The sequence below is a fragment of the Cyanistes caeruleus genome, chromosome 2 (genome assembly GCF_971803275.1).
Source record: "Cyanistes caeruleus chromosome 2, bCyaCae1.hap1.1, whole genome shotgun sequence".
In the NCBI taxonomy this organism is placed as follows: Eukaryota; Metazoa; Chordata; class Aves; order Passeriformes; family Paridae; genus Cyanistes; species Cyanistes caeruleus.
In genome coordinates, this window is record NC_141702.1 from 25,710,556 (window position 1) to 25,722,303 (window position 11,748).

The 11,748-nt window shown below is 36.1% G+C and overlaps 1 protein-coding gene across 32 annotated transcripts in view; it reads right to left on the reverse strand.

Annotated features, from left to right (window-relative positions):
- The window catches only part of KHDRBS2 (KH RNA binding domain containing, signal transduction associated 2), a 403,209-nt gene that overhangs the window by 175,155 nt on the left and 216,306 nt on the right, over positions 1–11,748 (reverse strand). The window contains exon 7 of one of the 32 annotated variants that reach the window (XR_015282884.1): positions 9,250–11,711. The exons of the other annotated variants lie outside the window; for them this stretch is intronic. The gene's annotated coding sequence lies outside the window, so the exon portion shown is untranslated. Of the gene's footprint in view, positions 1–9,249; positions 11,712–11,748 lie in introns of those variants that run through there. 32 annotated transcript variants of the gene reach the window in all.

The window sequence follows — 11,748 nt, forward strand, 5'->3', positions numbered from 1 at the left end:
CTCAGATACATCTAGTTTAAATTATGTTCATCCTTAACAGAACGAAGGACTTCTATCTAAAAGAATCAGACTCATTTAGTATGCTTACCTATGGTGCTCAGTCCCCATGCTGATGGCATTATGGACCAACATAACACCAGAGAACTTTCCAATACACAATGGAAACTCTTTCAGAGAATAGTGGGTGTTTGTGTCTCGTATTTTTACACTAGCTAAACAACTTTGGAATCTTAGAAAAACATAAATAAATAAAACCATAGCACTTCACAACTGAAGATAGTTGGAACCCTCTACTTTCCCATATCTTAGTAAAAAATACTGTGAACATTTTAACATCTCATTAAATAACTTAGTTACAACATGTCATTTATTTTCCAAGCTCTTTATGGGCCTTTTTCAGTTCCTATTTACTGTAAAAAGGATCTGATACATTATTTCATTATTAGATACATTAATATCTACAGTATCTTACAGTTTCTAGTTTAATATGATTATTAGTCTTACACCTACAGCACGATGTTCCAAACCTCAACACCTGTTATTATTAAGCAAAGAAATTACAGTCGTGTTCTGAAATGATCATCAATGTGAGAATAGCTCAGTTATCTCCAAGGGATGATTTTATAGCTTTGAGAACTGACAGATTGTTATGCCCTGAAATTCATGTAGGGAATGGTACTACAGCTGTAAATCACAAAGGCAACTCAGACAGTGGCCAGCACCCTTTGGAATAATCTTTACATTCCTGTTTTGCTCAATAAGCCTCTTAGTTGAAAGATTACCCATTATGAGCTTTCTTTCCTCCAGGACTGGTAAAGGATAACTCCTGTGTCTTTGACAGCTGCTTAATAAAATTTAAACAAGGCTTTTTGTTGGGTATTTATCTGTACAAGTTCTCCTCCAAGGACTATAAAGGGCAAGCAACTCAAATCCAAAGTCAATTTGTCTTTCGTGATTTGCTTTAGGCATATTTAAATCTAAACTGCTAATCTAAAATCCTGGAAACAACTGTATCAATTAAAATAAATAAATCAACTCATCACAGCTGGATTGTACTAACATTTTGGTAATTATTACATTTTCTGCTTTGTCTGACAGAGATACCGTTGCAGACTGAATTTACTCAAAAATCCTGTTGAAAGAGGAGGTTGTGCTACAGACCTGTGACAAGTCCTTTCCTGCATTGCACACATTGAAATGTCACTTTGAAGTTTACAGCTTCTGTTGCAGCCTGAGCCTATGTGTAGTGAAAGAGATCCCCCCTTCTCTTGACCTCCAGCTACCAACCAGAGTAACATCAGCAACATCTTGGAACTTCAGCCCACTGGCTTTCTAATTCCAGCCTTGGAAAAAAATGTACCTGTTCCACAATAACTTCTTACTGATTGCATCAGGCTTGAATATTGTTACTGCTACTCCCAGATGTTCTTCAGGTTTTTAAGCCTGTTGCAGAGAAAAATAAGATGACATAGCAACATTCTTGATCATTTTCTCGATGGCCCAATTAGGAATACTTAAGGGTACCAAAGCCTGCTTCAGCACACCCAGCAGTAATTTCCTTGGAAATAGCTAGAAATACAACTGTTCTCACCTCTTATTTTTTCAGAATAGCTACTTTGGATTAACAGTGATTCATTTACAGATTTTTTGCCTTATTACATTGTTTACATTTCTGAACTCCACTCAGGAGATGAAATCAGACTTACATGACCACCTGCCAATATAAAATGTGACTATTATCTCCAAGAACAAAATAGATGCTATATATAAAAACAGTCTTAAGCACTCTGATGATTAAACAACAACCCTGAGAATCCTGCTGGTTTTGTTAATTTACTGTTCATTTTCTTTACCTCTATATTCTCCTCCTCTCAGTGGATTAAATAGGCTACTGCAGCATTTGCTGTCTTTTCAGAATTTTTTACAATGACTTTCAGAATTTTTTTCCTTACTAAGGAAACTATAAAGCAATCACAGACTACATCAGGCAGATGTCAAGAAATAAATATGCATTAGGTTCATAATGCTTTGAACTTAGAAACAAACTAGATGCTTGGATTTTTAATTTTATTTTTCCAAAGTCAGCTAATCTCAGGACAGTTCAAGAATACAACATATAGTAATGAAACATATATGTAAAACTAACCAGCACTTTGAGAAGAGCTTAAGTGTCCTTTACAAAAGAAATGATTACATCAGAAGGCATCATTTTGAGAGGATGGAAAATACATGAAAACTTCTTAAAGGAAATTTCCTCCCCAAAATAATATTCTAGTTTTATATCATAGCTACTCAACACCTAAGTCATACAAATTTGTACACTCATACTTACTGTGGCAATACAGTTATGCAACTCTAAAAGAAACTGTTCAATGAGATTATCTTCCAAATAGAGAGGGAAAAGTCCCATGCTAGTGAAGCTGGGCACTTCAGCTTAAGAGCTTTCAGCTTTCATTAATTATTTCTGCTCTACAGAATGTTAAACAGTTTTTCAGACTTTATTCAGTGACCAGTTTGCTTATCCTCAAATATTCTGATCAAGGGTGGATGAGCTGGCATTTTCCAAACAGAGTGGAAGCTTAGTTCTTTGTACCAATTCCCTTCCTCCAACACAAACAACAAATGACTGTATACTCTGTACACAACTACTGAGGTCCTGAGGAAAGAAAGTAGGGCCTTTATTACCTCTTTGCCCCACTGTAATCTACCTTCCTTGTAGAAAGGCCATAGACTGTCAAAACAGATAGGTAGGATTTTTTTTTTTTTTGGAAAGCTAAAATAATTTCCTCCTCCCTCCCATCTAAGTTTTCTACAAAAATGGATAGCATGTAAAAAATAATCTAAGACATTTAGAATTTAAGTCCTATGTTCAGAAGTAATTTAAGGACTTAGAAGCCTGCTTTGTTTGCAAATTTTGTGTAATTTAGGATCTTAAATTTTTGGATCCTGGATAAACAAAGGAAACAGACAGCAATTGGTGACATCCAAGATGGATACACTGTCTGAAAACTTGAAAACAGGAGAACTTAGACAATTAAGAATGGTACCCACAGTGTTGCACTGTTTAGCATCCTTTAGTTGTCCTCCTGGAAAGGATGATAAAAGAGCATTGAATGACCCTTAAACCTCTTCACTTAGGTACTTATCATTGTTTGGCTTGCAGGAAGGCAAGTCCTGCTCCCAGAACTGAGTCTGCTGTAGTGGAGGGGCAGGCACATTACTTCTGTAGGCATTCTGCAAGAGGCTGAGACTTTTAAAAAGAATCCAGAAGACTAGAATAAAAGTAGACCCATCACTTGGTTTTGGCTTTTTTTAATCCAGGATTTCATTCATTCAAGATGTGAGACACTGACTTGCAGTTTTTCCTTTACTTCATTCCTTATGCTCCCAACTCAAGTGGGTACCAGTGGACAGCAATGTATTTGGCCCACAGAAAACACTCTCACTCCCCTTCACATTGCACTGTGCACGGAGACAGAAACAGTTCCCGTAATGATAGAGCTGTCAAGCATTGCAACGGGCTGCTCAGGGAAGCAGCAGAGTCAGAGACCCTGAAAGTGTTCAAGAAACAGCTGATCATGGCACTTAGTGCTACGATTTCATTGACCAGGTGGTATTTGGTCCAAGATTTGATTTCATGATCTTGGAGGTCTTTTCCAGCCTTAATGGTTCCATGATTCTAAGCACTGATTCAGCCATACACTTTTTTGCTATAGCTACAAATGTAAATATACAGCTCACTTGTAAATATACATCACAACTATACACAGTAAGACTATGCAAATGCAAGACAAATCACTTGCATGGGAGATTTTTTACCCCTTAGAAAATAACAATTGGAACCTGAGTGATATGAATAAAACTCAATGAAAATTACCTTATTTTCCTTGCTTGTGCTATGCTTAGCACATACAAGACACTTCTGCTGCTTTTACAAAATGGCAATGTGCAATAGACACCTCAAGAGTAATAAGTTAGAAAAGCTACAAATGACTTTTTGGATTTATTTGTTTAGGGTGTTTGCATGAAAGGTGGCCTTGCAAGAAAGTAAAATGGCTGTTCAAGGAAAGTGAAAAATGACCAAAGTTTTGTTGCTTCTAATTTATTTGATAGATGCACTCAGGCTCAACAACTGCAGTTCAGTGATCCTCTGTGTTTTCTTATTTTTATTTTTCTCATTCTCTGAGCTGCAGCGTCCACACTTAAATTTGGCAAAATTTAACTAGCAATGAAACACAGATACCTTCAGAATGTCCCTTACAACTTGATTTACATAAACTTGATTTACTTGCATTTTTTTATAATATTTTTTCTTTATTTGCATATCATCTATGTAAGTGGTGAAGTTGTGTCAAAATACTTGCAAATCCCAATTTCCAAAATAAATTATCATTTATAAGTACTTATTCTTTCATTGCTATTTATAGCTAAATAAAACTAAAATAACCTGTTAAGATTTCATATATATGAACAATTTTGGCAAGAAAAGCAAACCAAAGAAAGCCAAGACTAATTCTGATTTTTTTTTTTTTTTCCATACAGGTAATACAAAGGGAATTATCTATTCTTAAAATAAGATTTGTTTCAGAAGAAAGAAGCATACATCTTAATTCTGCATGTCAGTTAAACTGTGCAAAGAGTGTTTGTCCAAGAAGTAAAATGATTGATGGCAACTAGTTGCTAAAATAGAAAGAAATATAGTTTGAATTCCAATGTATTTTCTTTTAAATACATTATTTTTTCAGAAAGCTTCCTGCTGCATCATGTGTGAGGATTGGTATACACATGCAAAGTCCTAATAAAGAAAAGTTCATGGGCTACGTGACATCGTAGAGATTAATCTTGACTAAAATAGTGCAGCATCAGACTTGGCCAATTTATTTTTACAATACCCAAATATGCACTGTTCAAATGTATGTTTGCTTGTTTTATGGTTTAGACCTCATAAAGATTAATAAGTAGTGTTCATAATGTGATTTTTTGAGGTTTTCTGGGGAGGAAAAAAAAGAACTGAGAAAAGGAACTGGGAAAAGTAGTGTGATTCTAATACATAGTAAAAGAAACTAAAATATTAAAATAAATATTATAATATTTCAGTATAGTACATTATTTTATATATTTTCCCCAAATAAAACTCACTTTTTGTATATCTGGTTGTTTGATTTTTTTTTCTTTTCACTTCAGCTGTCTAAATATTTCGGTATTGGAAGCTGCAAGGCTGATCAGTTAGAGACAATATTAAGGGACTGGAAAATCCAAATAAAAGATAACACACTATTAAGTTTCTAACTGTTAGACTTCTATGTCCCCATTTAGACTTAAATAATTTTCACCTAACAGACATTTTGGGTGATCAAAATAATTCACATTAATATATTATCTAATGACTTATTAATATCTTCATTACAGAACCTCATTAACTGGCCCAGAAATAGTTGGAGGATAGTATGAACAACAAGGCTACAACTCAAGCACCTTTTCAGGAACTTATACATAACATTATGTGCTCCACTTGCACAGACACACTGATTTTAAGAAATACTTAAATGTGCTTTGATGTTATTGCCCAAAGTAGTACAGGGTCATGCTTGGGTCCTTGTGTTCTTATGATCCTGCTATATAAGAAGCATTTACTTATATAATTTCACTGAAAAAAGCCCCACTATGATTTCATATGTGGCCCTCCACAGATTTTTACACCATAAAAAGAGCTACAAAACAACAGTAGGTATATATGAGTAACAGCACTTAGAGTGATTGTAAAAGCTATTAAAATGCAGGCAACCATAATTTCACGATGAAAAAAACAGGTCTGTATGGAGAAAGAACAGTTTTCATCTCTAGTCTTTTACTTTATTGTTTTGGAGCTTTTATACTGCATCTCTCTCTTCTAGTGATTGCTGCACTGTCTTAGAGTCCTTGAGGTCAAACTCAAGGTACTGTGTTTCATAACAAAATCAATTTTCATAATGTTTTCGCTCCAGTTTAAAGAGATACACTAAGTCTGCACCTTTGATAAAATATAACTGATCAAATTGTTTTAAAAATGGGCATATTTGAGCACTACATTGGTGTATCTCTATGACAGATATAGAGGTATTCTTATGACTATTCCAGTCACTTTAATACCATAAAATGCTAAATAAAAGGAAGAGTGTCCTTTATCCAGTCCATCTGATTGCACAAATAAAACTATTCTTTTAACTTAATCCTTTAGGATTAAAAGTTAACCCTTACTTGCTACTATTTTTTTTCCTTCCTATATTTACATTTTTTTCCTCAGATTGTATTGTTAGGAAAGAAAAATACTGCTTTGATTTTTATGTTACTGAGACTTTTTTATGATCCTTGAGACTGATTCCTTACACAGTTCCTCATGCATGTTGCTTCCTGTAGAGGAGCTCTGTGCAGCATCAAGTTGTTATAAACAGATGGGCTGGAGAAATGGACCATATTTTTCTGTGATTTAGTTACAGATAACATTATATATATATATATATATACATATTCGTATCAGAGTGTAAGCACATATCTTTATACTGACACAAAGATTTACTGAAAATTCTAAGAGAGTTGTAGAGTCAAAACTCCTTCCAAAATCAGTAGACAACAGGTCACACATGATGCTGTTGGGGAAGAAGCTGCAGGGTTAACAGCAGATATCCTGAGTTCTAGGCATGGCTTTAGTCAGCTTTGTCTATAACAATATCCACTCAGGGTGTATATATATATATATATATATATATATATATATACCCATATTCCTAGATCTATGAAAATAAAAGTTCACATGTATACTTGAACCTTCCTTAAATACCCAGAAAGAACAGGCATATTGCTGGGGAAGTGCTTCTGTGCCAATCCATAAGGTAATTCATCCATCACAAACCTTTATCTTCCAATGTATAACTGAAATTCAGAGCTGAAAATGCAACAAACACAATGAGGAAAAAAAGATACAAGAATATAAGGCTTCTGTTCAGGCCTTTAATTTTGCCAGATACATTTCCTATTCTTCCATTTTCCTGAGTAAGGAATAAGTGTATGGATATAGGCAACTGGCTAAAAGGCCCATCAACCAGTGAATGAAACTAATATGTGTATTTTATTGTAAATGAAATTGCTAAATATGTCTCTCTACAGTTTCATGCAGAAGTATTTTTGCAAGATGGCAATATCACAAATGTATCAAAGAGAAAAACACATGAAGTCTGATGAAAGCTCCAGCAACAGAAAGTGGTTTTTAAATACATGGCCCTGAAATTCCAGTAAAATACTCCACTCAAATACTGTATTGGAACTACTCATATAAGTTTTCAATTCACATGAAATAGTTTCTAAACTGTGCATTTTACTACATTAATCAAGCTCAAATTTTAGCTACTATTCAAATTCATAATAAATAATACACAAACTATAAGTTCTCTGTTACTGGTACATGGAATGTATTGATATAAAGAGCATTCTGTATATCCACTTTAACAGAAAGTCACTAATCTGAGCTCACCAAAGGCTAGCCTGAAAAGCACAAGTACAACAGGTATGCTGGAGGCACTGTGGGTGTGATAACGTTGAGTGCCACAGTGTCTTACTCTCCAGAGCCCTTCCCAAAAACAGAACCCAAAGCTTCTGCAGTTGTCTGGCAGAGCTGAAGTCTCTGCACTTACTGAGTGCAGATGTGTCTGTCTCCCCAGAAACTGATGAACCTCAAAGTCCAAAACTGTTTAGCTTCTTAGTACCTCAGTGGGCTAAATCTGATTAAGTAACTTTGAGAATTGAAAGAAAAAACCCAAGGCTACCTTCTAGCTGAGCTGAATTCACACAGTAACTGAACCCTCAATAATTCTAATTAAATTAGACTTGTCCCAAGTCTTGAAGAGCAAATCTTTAAGTTTGTATAAGTTTGTTAAAAAAACAACCCTAAAAAGAAAAAAACCCTATTTTTTGCTTTGCAGTGTGTTGGAAAAGGATAACATGGGTAGAGATACAGTCAAGTGATAATGTTTAGCCTGCAAATGCCTGTAGAGTGATTTTGTACCGATCTAGACTGTTCTCCATTAGGTAAATAACCGAGTGACAAGTTGTGACTGAGCTAAGTGACAGGAGACATGTATTTTTGGTAACAGGCTCCTGAACAATCACATTGTTCAATGATCAAATGGTGCATTGCATGATGCAAACAAATTTGGCTCAGTGGATAACACTGCGTATATTTTTTATGTAGGATCTTGTGAATACAACTGCATACACTATGAATATTTAAGGCCCATATGCAGGCTGGATCATCAATTGAGAGATGTCCTTCACTTAGATCTCTATATAACTAATATAAATATTTATTACATTGTATTTGTAATAACATCATTTATAATACTAAAATATGTACTGCTGCATCAGCATTTTCTTTTAAACCCCGTCTAGCACAGAAAATAATTTTCATCTGAAAACTTGGTAACTAATGTCAAGGAGAGAATCATTTCTGGCAAGTAAGGACAGCATGAAGAGGATGACAGCAGAACTTATCCTCCACAAAAAATATTTCTGCAACATTAATAAATAGATGTTAGAGTTTTATGTATTTTATTAGCGAAGTCCATTGAATAACTATGATTATGACAATCAAATCAAAACAAATCAATTCAGATCAAGAAAATAATATAATGAAGTCAGATTTAGACTACATTAGCAATATGTGAGAAATTCATAGCAGTGATGAGTCTGAAAGCAGTATTCACTTTAGTACTGCACTGTTCTCAGGACAGTTCTTCTAGTTCCATGAGGCAAACCTTATTTATTCAGACTAAGATCTTTATGAATAAGATACAAACTGCAGTTTGCACAGGTAAGCAAAAAACTCTAGACCTGCAGATTCACAGACACTGACAATTTAGTGCTGACTGCGGATTCTGTTATTGGAAAAACATTAAAAAATCTGCCACTACTTTAACTCTGTATTTCTGTTGCTGGACTTTTTTACAATAAATGTATTTATACTTTTCATGGAAAATACTATCCAAAATCTGAATAAATCCACTATACCTTCATCTCACAGCATCCGTCTAAATCTCAATAGGGTCTTTCAGATAATATAAACATTATCCTGTTTATTGCTATTGTGCTAAAAAGAAAATTTGATTTTTCAAGTCACAGCAGATACAAGCTGAATAGAGCTTAGCTCTTTTTCTAAGTGCCTTGGGCATAAATAGCTAATCAATCATATTTAATCAATATGCTGTTCATCCATGCAGATTCCCATGTCTATAATTCCAGCTTTATTCAAATGATCTTTAGTCTCAGTACAGTCTTCACTGATTTTTTTTTCTCACCCAGAAAAGGCACAGAAATAGATAAGCATCATATCTTAAAACTTGGAAATACTAGTTTAGAAAAAAAAAAAAAATAAAGTAATCCCTGTTACATATTATTATATCCAATATATTTCACTATTTTAAGGTTTGGAACAACCTTACAAGTTTTCTTAGTTGTCCAGGCCTCACTCTCATTGACAATGTCCTACTGAGATTATAGGAATGGGCTTCAAAAGTACAATTGCTCACTTTAATTTATTTATTATAGCAGTAGCACTGGAGAAAACATGCCATGAATAGGAAGCTTAGGTCTCTACATACAGTTTCCATCTACATCCAGGAATGGCAGACAGAATGGATTTAAAAGCACTAAAAATTCCCATTTATATTATTAAGCAAAACCTCCACAACCTCAATTTTGTGGATTGCAGTCACATATAAGTGTTGATTATTCTTTTTAAAATCCTAAAGTGTGACAAAATGCCATTTATTGTTAGTCTTTTAACTGTCGACATTGGCACTGAATAAGCATGAACATCACTGCTTCAGTTTGTTTGAAAACTATTGAAAAATGTAAATAACCACTGATCTTAGAATAAACAGTTGAACATAGCATTTGCTTTCATATTAAATAATTTGAAGTGAGAAGAAGAACAGCATGACATTAAAAGCACCATCTATCTTATTGTGTGGTTCTTTTCCCGTAACTTCAGAAAAGCACTGCTCTCCACTTATTCCAGAAGATAACAAGAATCTGTGTCTGGCTGGTTTGATCAGTGAACTGAGAGGCAAGAGAGCATATTTGCATTTAAAATTGCTCTTTATTCTGGCTGTCCTAGACCTAGGAGCTGTACCAGCTTCATAGTGCCTTGACAGACCAGCCTATTTCTTGCAAACAAATTACATATTTGCTTGTAAAAGCAAGAAGCTCATCTAAGTATTCATATTATGACAAGTGGCTTTCTGTGCATAAGTCCCCTTTTTAATCCAAGCATGAAAATGCAACTAGAGGTAAAATACAAAAGCAATGTGTTTTTTAGTCCCAAATGTATTCTGTTTTGGTAATTCCTTCCATCTGATGTAAGGGAACAAGTGATAAGTCACTTAAAAACTCACATCAGACCTCTTTGCAAGGCTCACCATAGCTTCTAAAAAAACGTGAAGAAAAAATATCACTGGACAATTCATTACTAGCTTCTGATTCAGAAGGACAAAATACAGATCCAGAGTCAAATGTCCTCCAAAACAGGATCAGAATGCAACAGCAATTTTGGTTTAGATTTGGATTAAGCAAAATTTAGCTTTAATCTTGAGTGGAAATGTCTGGATGCTCAGATCAAAATATACTGCACTGAACACTGCCTTTGCCCAGTCAAGTTGCCCCATCCCTACAAGTGTTGAAGGCCAGGTTGGCTGGGGATTTGAGCAGCCTGGTCTAGAAAGGTGTCCTTGTCCATGGCAGGAAGTTTGGAACTAGATGATCTGTAAAGTGCCTTCCAACTCAAGCCATTCTATGATTCTGTTACTTATTGCCTCTATAGCAGCAGACCTACTCAAGTACACTCTGTGTAATAAATCATGAATCTTAATCTGTCATGCCTACTGCCAGTTTCACAAGTTGCCAACAAGACCTTTAGCCTTTAGAGGACCCTCAGGTCCTTCTCCACAGAGCTGCTTTGAAGCAGGTCTGCCCCCAGCCTTCACTGGTGCCTGGCATTATTCTTCCCCAGATGCAGGACCCTGCATTTGCCTCTGTTGAGTTTCAGACAGTTCTCCTCTGCCCATCTCTCCAGCTTGTCAAGGTCCCTCCGAAGGCCTGCACAGCCCTCTGGGGTATCAGCCACTCCTCCTGGCTTTGTGTCACCAGCAAACTTGCTGAGCAGGCCTCTGCTCCTTCATCCAAGTCTCTCATGAATGTCTTAAATAATACTGGGCTCATAACTGAACCCTGGCAAACACCACCAGTGACAGGCCTCCAGCTAGACCCTGTGCCACTGATCACAACCCTCTGGGATCTGCCATTCAGCCAGTTCTCAATCCACCCCCCTGTTTACCCATGGCACTGTTCTACTGGGTTTGCATGGCAAACTTCTGGTAGCTGGGAGAAAAGCGGCCAGAAGACTTTCCCACGTTCATCAGAGCCAATGTCAGCCAGTTCCAGGCCAGAACCACCACGGGCCAATCTGAGTTGATAGTAACCCCTTTGTGATAACAGATTTAAGAAGGAAAAAAAAAGAAGTTATTGCTTAGATGCAATTGTGGCCAGAGAAGAGGGGGGTGAGAACATGTGACAGGAGCAGCTCTGCAGGCACCGAGGTCAGTGCAGAAGGAGGGACAGGAGGTGCTCCAGGTGCCAGAGCAGCTGCAGCCCCTGATGCAGCCCATGGTGAGGCAGCTGTGCCCCTGCAGCCCATGGAGGGACACAGGGGTGCAGAGATCC